We start from the raw sequence: 14,795 nt of genomic DNA, 5'->3' as shown, positions 1-14,795 counted from the left end.
ACCTGGGAGCCGGGGAGAGTGTGGGGACACACCTGATGCAGCCAGGGGCAGGAAGGCTGCCCTCAGCACTGGCAACTTCGTCCCATTAGAAGGATCAAGTAGGTTTTAACCAAGTCTGGCTGGGCGGGGGCATGCTGGGCAGGAGCAGGGGCATGTGCAGCAGCCCTGAGGGCCAGGATAAAGGCCCGTGGCGCTGTGCCGCAGAGCGCGCAGGGCAAGCAGCATGGGATGCCAGAGGCAGGCCAGCTACATGCTCAGCTGTTGACAGCGGGAAGCCCGTCATTCCATTACTTAGGAGGCTGAGACAGGAGGAGCTCAGGCTCGGGACCAGCCTCGAGAACTAGTGAGACACTATTTCAAAATAAAATCTAGTAAGACTGGGAGTGTAGCTCAGAGGCAGAGCCTCTGGGTTCAATCCCCAGCACCAAACAGGAGGCGGCATGATTAGATTTGTGGTTCCTCCTTGTACAACAACATGCACTCTCGGTAATCAGCTCAGTGAGCTTTGTCAGGTGAGTGGAACACTGCAAAAATAAGGATGCAAATATTTCAACCACACCAGAGGCTTCTGTCCTGCACTGGACAGTTCCAGGGCCCCCTCCCAGCCTCCAGGACTTCCTATCACTGTAGATACATGTGTTGCCAATTTTGTATAAATTGTAAGGTATGTACTCTTCTATATCTGGCTTCCTTCACTCAGCATAGTTTTGAGATGCATCTATTTGTCCCATGCGACAATAATGGTCTTCCTTTGCTGAGTAGTATCCCGTTCTTTGGATATATAGTCGCACATCACTTAACAGCAGGGACACGTTCTGAGAGACGTGCCATGACTTGGTTTTGCCTGGTGAATATCAGATCCTACACTTACGTAAACCTAGAAGAATCTGTCAATCACTCGATACAGTCCCTTTTTGCTTTTGATTTTCAGTGCTGGGGATGGGACCCGGGGCTTCACATGTGCTAGGCAAGTGCTCTACCTGTACGCTACATCCTCAGTCCTCCATATGGCCTCTTGATGTAATCAAAAATCAAGTATGTGCAAGATGTGTGAAGCTACTGCTGGAAAAAAAAATGGCATTGTTTTACAGTCAAGTGTTTTGTGATAGTAGTCTACAATAATAACAAAGTATAGTAAGTATATAGGCCAGTGGCACACCCCTTTATCACTGCCGTCAGGGACGTGCTACACACTTGTACGCACTATTTGTTTTTTTGGGTTTTTTTTTTTTTGGTGGTACTGGGGGTGGAGCCCAGGGGCTTTTCTACCTCTGAGCTACTCTCCCAGACCTATTTTATATTTTATTTGGCAACAGGGTCTCACTAAGTTGCTGAGAGCCTCACTAAGTAGCTGAGGCTGGCTTCAAACCTGTCTCAGCCTCCCAAGCGCGGGGATTACACGCGTGCGCCACCACGCCTGGCACTATTTGCTTTTTTGACTGACAACCCTTTAGGTTTGCACACCACACCACTCCACCGGCAAAAAAAAAGATGCAGATACTTCAATCACACCAGAGGCTTCTCTCGTGCACGTGACAGATCTGCCGCGAGGCAGCGAGGACATCACCAGGCCGCAGAGTCCTGAATTCTCCACGGCAACCTCTGGGCGGCGCCGGCCACCCCAGGTTGCTGAAGCGGCAGGTCCTGGTATCTCAATTTGCTCCCCGCTACTCTGTGGGTGGACTGTGCTGTTTCCTCCTTGGGGATCTCATGATGAAGCTGCCGAGAACACTTGTTTTGTTGATAAACATAAAAGCGGATCATAAGTGTATGTTTGGCTCCAAAGCCTGTTCCAAAGTACGCGTTACATTCTGCTGTTTGTCTCTGCCTGTCCCTGAGGGCCCTGTGTTAAAGGCTGGGTACTGAGCTTGGTGCTTTTGGCAGGTGGAGGAACCTTTAAGAGGGGGCCTGGTGGGAGGTCAAAGGTCACTGGGGGTGTGCCCTTAGGGGTTGTGGGATGCCAGTGTGTTTCTCTTTTCTGGATTTTTGGGGGGCACTGGAGGTTTAAACTAGGGGCATTCTACCTCTGAGCTGCACCCCCAGCCCTATTTATTCTTTATTTTGAAACAGGGTCTCACCAAGTTGCTGATGGTCTCTCTGAGTTGTTGAGGCTGTCCACGAACCCTCTATCCTCCTGTCTCAGCCTCCCAAGTACTGGGATTATAAGTGTGCACCACCATGTCTGGTGGCGGCAGTGGCTGCTGCTAGTTCTTTCTCTTTCTTTCTTTCCTTCCTTCCTTCCTTCCTTCCTTCCTTCCTTCCTTCTTCTTTCTTCCTTCTTCACACTCAGCACTGAGGTAAAGGGTTAGCTCAACCACACGTTCCATACTACAGTGTACCACTACATGGGTCCAGAGTGATTGGTTATGAACTGAAATCACCAAAACTGTGAACCATAAACCTTTTCTCTTTCTCTCTCTCTCTCTCTCTCTCTCTCTCTCTCTCTCTCTCTCTCTCTCTCTCTCTTTCTCTCTCTCTCTCTCTTTTTTGTGGTACTGGGGATAGAATCCAGGGCATTCTGCCTCCTAGCTACACCCCTAGTGCTATTTTTTATTCTTTATTTTGAAACAAGGTCTCACTGAGTTGCAAAGGGCCTAAGTAGCTGAAGCTGTCCTCAAACTGTGATCCTTCTGTCTCAGCCTCCCAAATGCTGGGATTACAAGCGTGTGCCACCACGCCCAACTTTTTCTCATCTTAAGTTGATTGCCTCTGGTGTTTTGTTACAGTAATGAAGAGCTAACACACATTCTCATAGTCAGCACACAACAGTTCCAGTTTCTGTGTATTCTCATCAATACTTGGTATGGTCAGTGTTTTTATTTTTAGGCCTTCTAACAGGCATGAAGTGATCGCTCATGGTTTTAATATCCATTTTAAATGAATCACCTGGCTTCAGTGTAGAGAAAGGTTGGAGCAAGGCAGAGTAGAAGCAGAGAGACTCATCTTGATTTGCCCAGGATTGTCCTAACTTAGAAGTCCTGAGTCCTGCAGGCTCCTTTAGTCCTGGGCCAATCTGGACAGTCGGTTGCGGTTTTGACATCTGGATGATGCGACGATGGAGTGAACTGGGGAGATCTGAACGGTGCTTCAGGCACGCAGGTCAACAGGATGGAGGGCTGCGTTGGGCAAAAGGGAAGGAGCAGGCAGGTGCCACCCCCGAGCTGGAGGACGTCGAGGACCAGGCTGGGGATGACCTTGAGCTCCGCAGTGAGCGTGCAGAAGTGAGGGGCCTTTGCAGCATCGAGTGGCTCCTGGCCTGTCGCTGTCGGAGGCACACATGGCAGGGGCCCAGAGGACAGTGCTGGACTTGAAATGCAAATATGTGCAGCTGGAGAGCTCTCCTGAAGGTTTCTGTGCCAGGAACCTCAGCTAGGCCGGAGGGATCTTATCCCTGAGTGGTAACACAAGCACCTCAACTGGCCTTCTCAAGGGTCTTTCTCTGTAATTAAAAATAAAATATGTACGTATGTATGTACGTATGTATGTATGTATGTATGTACATATATCAGACCACTCTAGCATAACAACAAGAATAAAGTTCACCATCAAAATGCCTCTTTTTATGTTTTAAGATGATTTTGAATTACTTAATCTCAAAACTGAACTGTCTCAAACTTACTCTTTTCTTTCTTTCTTTTTTTTTGTGTGTGTGTGTTTGTGTGGTACTGAGGGTGGAACCCAGGAGCTTTTCTACTTCCGGGCTATGCTCCCAGACCTGTTTCATACTTTACTTGGAAACAGGGTCTCGGTAACTTGCTGAGAGCCTCACTAAGCAGCTGAGGCTGGCTTTGAACCTGTGCGATCCTCCTGTCTCAGCCTCCCAAGTACTAGGGTTACAAGCATGCCCACTGCGCCCGGCTCTCAAACTCATTCTTAAACTAGTCCCCCATGCATCCTATTAACTTTAATAATTAGATGCATTAGTGAATGATTACTATCTACGCGTAAGTGTATTTTTGCAGCATCATGAAGAGGAAACAGATATAAAACATGGGAGCTAAAGATGGCGGACTAAGCTGGGCATCATGGCGTGGTAGAATATCCCTGGGTTCTACTCCCAGTACCACAAAAAAATAAAGGAAAATGAAGATGGCAGATGTGTGGCCCCGAAGGTCTTCCAGATGTTTGAGAGATACTGCTGGGCTATTTCCACATCCCCAAATCTCAAAACTCAGAACCTCTGCGTGAAAGCTGGGTTTATCAAGTAAAAGACACAAGCACATGGAAACATGACCTAGCGCGAAAGCCCAAGTGCCACGTCCTCAGCGAGGTGCGCGTTCACCTCGAGGTGTGCCGTTTCTGAGTAATGTCTTATCTAGGCCTCAGAGAATGGGCCAGAAATTTGAATCTTAGCAATACCAGTTGCTTAAATCTCAATAATTAGAAGAGTTATGAAAGAGAAGGTGGGCGGGCTTAGAGACCTAAGTAAGAGATAATAAGGGGAGATGCTCAAATACTAGAAAAGTAAAAGCAAAAGTTAAGTACCAAAATGCAGATTGTATGAATTGCTATCTGAAATAAGGGGGCACAGGCATAACACAGATGGAAGAGAGCACTGGACCGGAGGAGAGAGAATTGGGGGAACTTTCATACCCACTGTGTGGTGCATCCAGCATCCGGTTCAGCGATCAGCACAAGGCCGAGTCACGTGACCCGTGAGACCACATCTGGAATCCTGCACTTACATAGCTATTTCTGGGAAGCCACATTTAAACATGTGGTCCAAAGCTGTTCTTGAGACTATGTCCTGCTATTTTGCCATTAGAGTACTAAGGGCAGGTACTAGAGAAAAACCAGGAGAAATTTTTTTTTAAGTTTACAGAAATAGTTTTAAAAATTGAGAGAAATTTTAAAAAGGTTACGGAAAAAACACAGGGGTCGTTTTAAACAAGTCAGATTTAAGTGAGTGGTAAGAAGGAGCTGAAGACGCACATTGATAGCAACTTGTCAGGGACTGTTTCTGCTCATCTCTGCAGGCTATAAATACAGCGAAGGAGGAGAATGGATTCTTGCTGAAAAATATCAGACCCTGAAGAAGAAAATCAAGATCTCTCTTCATTCTTTCAGCTGTCAGACCTGGGGGTTGGGCCCAGGGGCAACCCCTGGGTTCCAAGCTACACCCCCCGCCTTTTTTATTTTTTATTTTGAAACAGGGTCTTAAGTCGCTGAGGCGGGCCTCAAACCTGTGATCCTCCTGTCTCAGCTACCCCAGTATTGAGATTACAGACATGTGTACCATACCCGGCTCAAGAGTGTTCTTTTATAAAATTCTTATTACAGCACTCCATTTTGGGATGGAGGAATACCATCTAAATGGGGAAATCCTAGGATAACTGGTTATTCCTTGAAATGTGTTTGAATTATCACAAAGGCAAACAAAGTGTTAGCAGAAGGGAAGACGACTATGTATGAAGATGGTGTGAGAACTAGAGAGGCTGTTGAGTGGAGTTCAGCTTGGACTTTAATGTCTGCAGAGAAGATGAAGAGGAGGAGTCCACATGTCCCAGATGACCATTTGTCAATAAAATGCCAGCCAGAGCGTGGTGGCGCACGCTTGTCATCCCAATACTTGGTAGGCTGAGACAAGAGGATCGCAGGTTCGCGGACAGCCTCAGCTACTTGGAGAGCCCTCTGCAACTCAGACCCTGTTTCAGAATAAAGAATACAAAACAGAACCAGGGGTGTAGCTCTGAGGTAGACTGCCTCTGGGTTCCAGCCTCAATACTGCAAAGAATAAATATATGAATGAATAAATAAATAAATTACAGTGCTGCCAGGCGTGTGTAATAGTGTGTTGGTTGGTATCTCTCTGCCAGTCCAGCCTTTAGAAAATGGTTTCTAATGATGGATTTGTGACCGACCCTGTTCAATAGATGGGCATCGTGGTAGCCCTGGTTTTAACCTAGGTTCTAACGTGGCCAATCTATACCAAGCTTATAGGAGAAGGCCCAGAAAGCGCTAGGAAGGTCCAGTATCAATTCCAGAGCTCCTGTCCCCAGCAGGCGCCGCGCATCGTGCTCTCTGCGGCGGACGGCATGCTGGCGGCCGCTGGGCGTGTTCTGTAGAGGGCCTCGAGGGGTCCATGGATGCTTTCTGAGAGCTTTTGTGCTCAGGTAATTTCCTAAGGTGCTATTTAATACCACCAGGTGTCGAAACAGCGGTGTGAGCCTCACACGGCGAGGCGCTCGCTGGGCCTGCGACATTCTGTTCACTTCCCTGGATCAACAATGGCCCGCCAACACAGCATAAGTGTATACGTGGCCTGTGCTTTGTTTACAGATTGAATGGCGCTCTGAGCTCTGATAGCAGGACCCTGGGCCGTTCTCCACCTCTGCCCAACTGGAGGCTATTTTAGGCTGTTTCCAAATCTGTGTGCCTGTAGGGCAGGGGAAGGGGGCTGGCTAACTGGGCGGTGTTCAATAAAGACACAGCTCCATTAATAAGCTGCTCGACGCCCTCGATTTAATTTCACAATAACAAGTGTTTTCCTTTAAACTGTCCATTTCCCAGTGAAACCGTATGAAAAGTTTCACTCCTCCGACCCATTCTCACTTTGAGTTAGGTTAGTAATTTTTCCTCCACAAATACAGAAATTCCAAATTTAACCAATGGCCCATAATTCCAAGGAGAAGGAGTGCCACTGAAGCAGGCGGAGGTGGCAGCGTGGGAGCACGTTCTGGGTCTTCTGCCCGCTTAGGTCCAGCCTTGGTTTTGCTCTTCCCAGCCTCGTCAAATCATGTCGAATATACTGAGTGTTTGTTCTAATGTCTGTACGTTTGTCTCCACAATTACTCTTTTCTCCATTTTTAACAAAAAATTTAAGTAATTTTTTTTGTGGATGGAACCCAGGGGCATTCTACCTCCAAGCTACACCCCCTGCCCTATTTTTTATTCTTTATTTTGAGACAGGGTCTCACTGAGTTGCAGAGGGCCTCACTAAGCAGCCGAGGCTGTCCGCGAACACACGAACCTGCAATCCTCCCGTCTCAGCCTCCGGAGTATTGGAATTACTAGCATGCTTCACCACACCCAGCTAAAACTTTAAATAATTTTATTATGACACATTTCCACTCTACAGAAGAAAGCAGACGGTAAGGCCCTTGGGGATTGCATGTGTGTATCCACCACAAACATTAACAGGCATCAGTAGTTGGTCATGCTTACTTTGATATGTCCACCTTGGTTCTGTTGTTTAGAAAAAAGTATTACTCCCCCAAAGCCTCATTTCTTTCAGCCTAAATATTTGTTTCTGTTAACTGAACAAGCGTTTCCACTGAGCATGGACTTTATCCTCAGGCTGTGCTAAGATGTAGAGAGGTGAGGGAATAAACCAGCCGGCCTTTTCTTTTTGGAGTTTGCCATGCAATGATCTTCCCCTTTTTATACCCTACCTTCTTCCACTATGGCCTTCCTGATAGTAACTTGACTGACGCGGATCTGTCGCCGTTCTCGGATGTCTGTGTTCTGTGTGCTGGAGCTGGCTGGTCCTGCTCTCTGTGTGACAACTCTGCACACATTTCAACACTGCATTCAGTCATGGTCAGGGTGAAAATGTTTACACCATGGAAATTGGCACCCGCTACAAACCAGGGCTTGTTTTTCAGGAGAGCTGACTTACCAGCACATGACTCTCCACATATACACACTGACTTATAAACATACCTAGCACGGACACTTAAAGTACTTTTATGACCAGGTTTGAAATCCAAGTCCAGTGACCTCCTATAGGGAAGGAATCATGTCTTACCTGACTTCCTTATTCTCCAAAGTGTCGGGGATGTAGCCGGCATTGTGTCAATATAGTAATTCATGGATGACACCCACTTAGCCTGAATATTAAAACACTGTCCTTTGAAATTGCTCGGATAGATACAGCTGCATTTTCTCTGTGAATGATGCCCTTGCATAAACATCAAAATATCAAATACATGCAGTCCAGAGAGCGACACTCCCATCAATGCGAGTCTCTCTGGCGCCCCGCACTGCTGGGCCCTGCGGTCAAGCTGAAGCTCAGGTCTGTTCTGCCCACTCTGTGTCCCCAGGGGTCTCTTCTGGAGGTCCAGCCTGATGCCACGCAGTACTGAAAATCCTAAGAGAGCAGGGTGGGTGGGGCATGTGCTTCTGGACCAGCACAGGGACCGTGGGCTGCGTCAGAGTGGAAGGAATCAGCGGCCCTCAGTCTCAGAGTCCTGGTCCTCTTATGTCTCCTCTGTGTGCGATCTCACAATCTCACGTTTACGTCATGATCTGTATTCCTTTCGGTTCTTATGCGAGCGCAGAGATTCTCTGAGACTTGGGTTGCATCTGCAGAGTCTTGTCCTGCTCCGGGGGCTGGGGCTTGAAGAGATCAGGAACTATCTTGTGTTCTCCTGTTTGGCTTCTTTTTTCAGTAAACCAAATTAGTGTTCAATAGCCTTGTGTGGTTTTAAATGTTTAGACATTTCCTGATCTCCTTGATTCTAGCAAGGTAAAAACAGTACATTGTGCTCATTCCCATATCCGGGGATTTTTGACGGAAGTCAGCCACTCTCTGGCTCTTTTCTGGGTCACCATCTTTGGGGACGGGGTGGGGAGAAGAGGATGCTTTGCTCTGTGCTGGCTCACTCGGGTGTTTATTTGGGCTGACCACGCCCACTTCCTGGCCCCATCCTGCCAGCGTTCCCACCACTCAGGCGGCTTGGCTCATTTTCAATGGAAGATGTTCCCTCAAGACTCAGCCTCTGCCCTTTGGTAAACTCAAAGTCCTTGGGGAGGAAGTAAAGGCAATTCAACTCGTTTTCTCATTTCACTCATCTAGGCTTTCAAAATGCTCACTTTGAAAAGGGTTTACGGAGACTGGGCCCTTCAAGCCTCCGCCCAGTGTGGCCTCGGCATGGCCTCTGCCCCACCGATCTGCAAGACAGCCAGTGTCCAGATCCAGCCTCTTCCCTTAGCACAGCGAGCAGCTGGCATCCGCTCCGTTGGAACCCAGTTTTATGGAGGCTTCCCCAGTCTTCATAAATCACGGTCCTTCTTCCCAGGCTTCGATTTTTCTTGAGCTCGAGAATAACAATTGTATCGCCGCCCCATCGACCCACCTATAACAGGTTTCCTTAGTTGGCTCAAACAAAGCGAGCAGGCAGTGCCTATGATTTGGAGCCACCAGTTTACTCAAGCGCTGAGGAGACTCAGGGTAAAGCCTGGAGACTAGAGCTCGAGTCCATACTTGTACGATGGACGAGGGGCTGTGGAGGCAGATTAGTGGTTCTGTGGGTGCTGGGGCTCCTGAGACAAAACCCCCAATGATGCAGGAAGGAAGCTGGAAGGCAAGCCAGCCGCGTCAGAGCACCACGCGACGTCCGTTGCAGCCCTTGCTTCCGTAACTGTGCCCCTCCTGTCTACCTATGCCAGACCCTACCCTGAAAATCAGCGTCACCTCCCAGGGCTTATCATCTGTGAACACAGAAAATAGGAACCCTGATACATTTGCAAGCAGGAAAAGTCTACAATTATGGTTTTAATACCTTTGGCATCTTTAGAAAAATCATTAATTATGTACCTGATGATATTCAATTTGGGTTACTTTTTAGATACTTACCAGCGATACCCAAGACATCAGAATAAGACTTCTAAAATGTAAAAGAATTTTCAAAAGAGAGTGTAATGCAATGTAATATACTAGTACCTTTCACGGGAGTGCTACTATTTCAACACAGACTTTAGCATTCCATCCAACATAGTGACTTGACAGTGGTAACGTCCCATTTTTTCTGGCCAGAGTTTGCTCAGCTATATGTGAGTCCCAGAAAGCAGTACTGAATTACCACATTCTACTTGATTCCTCATTGTGTGCTGTGCGCCACCATCCTGGCCCTTTGGTCTTGTCTTCCTCTCCCTAGGAAAAGCAGCTAACACCCAGAACATGGAGTAAAAATATGAGTGGGTCTCAAGTCCAGTGGCAGCTCATGAATCCGGAGCTCTGGCCCGTCCCACCGCTCGACCACCCTGTCTCGATCCTCAGCATGAGCCCTGGCTAATATAGAAAAATCACTTTTTCTATATTAGCAAATTGGCAGGCTGGCTCATCAGGGCACTGAATTTTGACTTGAAAGCAATGAGTTTTGGTTCATAAGGTTTCTACTTAAGAGTTATAATAATATGTTGCTTCTAAGAATATGGCATATCATTGCAAAACAATGAGCTGGTCATACTGAAGTAGATGTTTAAAAAATAAGGGTGAGCGTTCTGTAGAGTAGTACAGAAGAATATTTCAGTTCTTCAGATAAATTCCAACTTAGGACACATTTACATATGGAAAATTCAGTGGAGCCAGGAATCTGTAAAAAAAAAAAAATCAAATTGATACTCAGAAAACTCAGCTCCCTCTTCCCACAGCTGGTTCAACAAGCACCCGTGTCTCCAACACTACTGAACTACAGCGCTGGTGTGACCTTCCTGAGACAGAGGACCACAAAGCCAGGAAGATTGTACCTAGCTGAGACCAAAACGAGGCTGTGGGGTATTTGAGTGACATTTTGATAAAGTCAAGAAGCAAAACAGCACCAGAAACAGAAACTGGGGCATTTTCGACTTCACTTGATAAGACCAGACCCCTCCCCCAAGGCAACACTGGGGCTACCAAGTCCTGTAACAGCACGAGTCGCTTGCCAAGATGCGCCCTCCCTGAGGTGCCCCAGCCAACCCCTCCCACTAGGCTTTATTCTAATCTATTCCTGGAAACAGTGGGAAAAATCATTGACCAATCCTTGAGCTATATTCATACTAGTGATGGGCAGAGATTAATATCCTTTCTGAATTACAGTAACTTCCTCTGAATCAAGCCTGGCACAAGAGCTCTGCTCTGATTATAATATATAACTATAATATAAAGTCCAAGGAGCAAAATCTCTGGACACCGAAAACCAAAATAGCCTCTTAACTGTTTTTCCGAAAATAGGTTACATGAAACCTCTTTTTACAAAGAGATAATTGACTACCAGAAATAGTATAATAAAAGTAGTCCCTTGTCTCTGCTGCAAAAATTAAAATGTATTCATGGCAGGAGAGAAGACTGAGAGCTCAACTTTGATTTCTGTAGTGCTGAAGCCATTTTGCAAAAATAAATGATGTCTTATTTTACATGGCCATTAAACTAGTCCTGAGTTCACTAGCAGGTGATTATCTGCTTGGGCACTGCTAAGTGACTTCATTTCCAATATGTTTCATCACCTGGAATAAGGGCCGTCAGTCACGCGTTAGCCCATATAGTTTATAAATGACTGATCTGACTGTGAGACACTGCACTGTGTGAAGCAGACGCTGTGGGGTTAGAACATACTTTTTAGGGTTACAAAAAAAAGTGGCTATCTAGCCGAATCCTAAGTCTTAGACTTTTTGTAAGGTAAGAATAATAACACAATTAAAACAGCAAATGCTATCAAAATATCCTTTCTGCCTTGTGTTTCGAGGTTGTCTGTGTGGTATCCTTGGAAGGCCAGCTCAGAATCCAGCTCTGTTTCACCCTGGACATTCAGAGCTCTTGTCAAATGAGGAGTGACCTAAAACAACTAGAGCCAGAAAGATGTGGAGGCCGGTTGTGTGGGGCGTGCGGTGAGATGGCAAGGAAGGAGGCTGAGTCTCTTACAGAATTACATGGAGTTGGAGTTGGCAATGTGAAGACAGATTGAGCAGGATAGATTTACGGGCTCAGGATTCCTCAGTAACTAGAAAATAAAGTGTCCTGGGTGCCAGTGATGGCCAGAGGGGTCAGCCCCACGGGGCCCAAGTAAGGCCATTTGTCAGTAACGGGTCTCTTAAGATATGTCGTAGGTGGGCATGGGTGGCACATGTATTACCATATTTGAGAGGCTGAGACAAAAGGATCACAGGTTCTGCCGGGCGTGGTGGCACATGCTTGTAATCCCCGCGCTAGGGAGGCAGAGACAGGAGGATCGCGCAGGTTCAAAGCCAGCACACACAGGAGGATCGCACAGGTTCGAAGCCAGCCGCACACTGGCTTAGGAGACCCTGTTTCCAAATAAAAATGTAAAAATAGGTCTGGGAGTGTAGCCCGAGGGTAGAAGGGCTTCCAGGAACGGCAGTACCACCAAAAAAAAAAAAAAAAAAAAATCACAGGTTCAAGGCCACCCTCAGTAACTTAGACTGTTTCAAAATAAACTTTACCCTGTTTCTAAGTTAAAAATAAAAAGAGCTGGGGGTGTAGCTCAGAGATAGAACTCTTCCAGGTTCAATCCCCAGTACAAAAATAAAAGGATTTATGTCAGTAAATTTTTATTATGCATAGATGTTAATTAATAGGGTAAGGTTGGATACATATTTGAAATATACAAAGGACATTCATAGTCATGTCCAAAGTAGCAATAAGATCATTGAAAAGGTAATAGAGTGCTAACGACATAGCCAATCACTGCTCTCGAGTTAGTTATACCCCATTGGGTCCATGTAAAATTTCTTCCATCCCAATAGCAGGACTCCTTGGTGGTTTAACTCCCACAGAGCCACACTAAGGTGAGGAGTGAAAATATGTCCTGCTGAGGCAACCATTTAGCTCAGCGATTCCCAGACTACCCTGTGAGGCAGGTTCGGGCTGCAGCCCACCCCCAGGTTTCTGACCTGCACGTCTCGGGTGAGTGTGCATCTCCAACACGTCTCCAGCAGATGCTGGCGCCGCTCTGAGAAGCTCTGGTCGGCCGTACGGGAGGCTCCAGCGCCTTAGCCAGAGAACCTATCGGAGCCAGTTTCAGGGCACAACAATGAAAGCTTAAGATAAGAAACAACTTTGCATCTCCAGTCTCCACACAAACACACAAGCCAGCAGTGAAAGGAAGTCAAGAAGCAAAAAACAAAGAAAAGCCCAGCCCACGCTTCTGAGATGGGTCGGCTCCCTGGACACACCGTTTCAGGTCTTAATGAAGACAAGGTTGTAGGTGTCAATAAAATCGAGCAAAAGCGTGGCACGACTGTCTTCATTTAGCTGCTGACAGAAATGGGGACCTGAATAGCAGCGAGGAATCCCGGAGGCAGCAGGCCAAGGCAGGAGACACGGGGAGGAAGAGAACGAGGAACACCGCAGCTCTTCTCCCTGCCCGCAAGGTGCGCGTGGAGCATCTGAAGAGCCCTGAAGGCCTGCCTGCTTCTCTGGGCCATGGAGCAGGAGTGCTCACAGGGGGTTCATTTTACAGAAAAGGAAACGGGGCTCAGAGACGTTCAGCTGTGCAATTTCCTCTGGCTGGCAAGGAGCGACCTAGGGGTTTTCTCCCGCTCCCTGCCCCCCGACCCCCGCCTGCAGACACAAGTGCTCCATAAGACAGAAGACCACGAGGCTGGAGTTGGGGACCCGTGTCTCCTCTGTGGACCGACCAGCTAATCATTTGATGGGCTAACAATCCCTGCCCTTTGGCTTGTTTCAGATCAGCGGTGGAGAAGGGTCACGACTGCTCGGCAGCAGAGCTGGTGGGGTAGGTGGGTCGCTCCTCATCACATCATAGAGGAGATGGAGGCATTAGACAGGAAGGCACAAGGGTCTTAAAGAAATACCTCGTTCCAAATGCAGAGTCGGGAACAACTCCCAAAACCTTCTGTTTCTAGGACTAAATGGCATCTGCTGGCATTAGAGTGGCATGTAAGATCAAATTTGCGTTGGGATTTGAACAATCCTAAAGCCGGGCGTGGTAGCGCATGCTTGTAATCCCAGCATTTGGGAGGCTGAGACAGGAGGATCACGGTTCAAGGTCAACCTCAGCTACTTAGTGAGGCCCTTTGCAACTCTGTGAGAGCTCATTTCAAAATAAAGAATAAAAAATAAAGAATAAAAAATTAAAAAATAAAAAAGAAGAAAAAAACAGACGTGCAGGGGTGTAGCTCAGAGGTAGAATGCCCCTGGGTTCTATCCCTAGCACCACAAATAATAATAATAATTAGTAATAATAGTAGTAGTAGTCGTAGTAATAATAATGACTGCAGCCGTGACTCCACAGCCCTGTAACTGCAGGCCACGCTGGCCAGGACGTTAATGATGAGGCACTCGAACCTTATCGTCTTGGCGCTGTGAGCTAGGTCAGGTCGGCTGTGAGGGCAGAGACGGACGAGGGAAATATCGGTAAGAAATAATTTTTACAGGGGAAATGCTGCATCCGGTATTTTTCTATGTTGGTCTTCAGGAAAAAAAGTCTCTTCTTTCAAGGGTGTGTGGTCCCTGGCAGGTCTGCCTGGCTCGCCCTGGGGTCTCTGTGACTATACAGCGCCTTCCTTGGTGAAGTCGGTCTCAAAGCACGTGGCTTGGGATGGAGTGGGGATGTGTTCGGCATGTGCATAAACTGTACGCCTGGCTTCAGGTAATTAATATGTTTCTAGTTGGGTGTGGTGGTACATGCCTGTAATCCGAGCACTTGGGAGGCTGAGACAGGAGGACCTGGGTTCAAGGCTAGCCTCAGCAACTTAGTGAGATGCTGTTTCAAGAGAAAATAAAACAGGCTTGGGGTTTAGCTCAGAAGTGGAATGTCCCTGGGTTCAGTTCCAGGTACCAAACACATAAATATAGATTCCTGAATTAATAAATGCGGACTTGAATATATGCTGGACTCACTATAACTTTTGGGTTCTCCCTAAGGGGAGGTTTTGTAAATTCTCAGGACAGCAGCTTATACTCTGAAACAAAATACTTGCAGCAACTCCATTTTTGTATTTTGTGTAAAGTGTAGAATTATCTCCTTATTAAGCTGTTTTACAAATCAGTGGCTAATCATACTATTATAGTAATTATTATAGAACAATTTATAATGAATCAAATTAAGCTC

This window comes from Muscardinus avellanarius (assembly GCF_963383645.1).
Source record: "Muscardinus avellanarius genome assembly, chromosome: 6".
In the NCBI taxonomy this organism is placed as follows: Eukaryota; Metazoa; Chordata; class Mammalia; order Rodentia; family Gliridae; genus Muscardinus; species Muscardinus avellanarius.
This window is presented reverse-complemented; position numbering follows the sequence as displayed.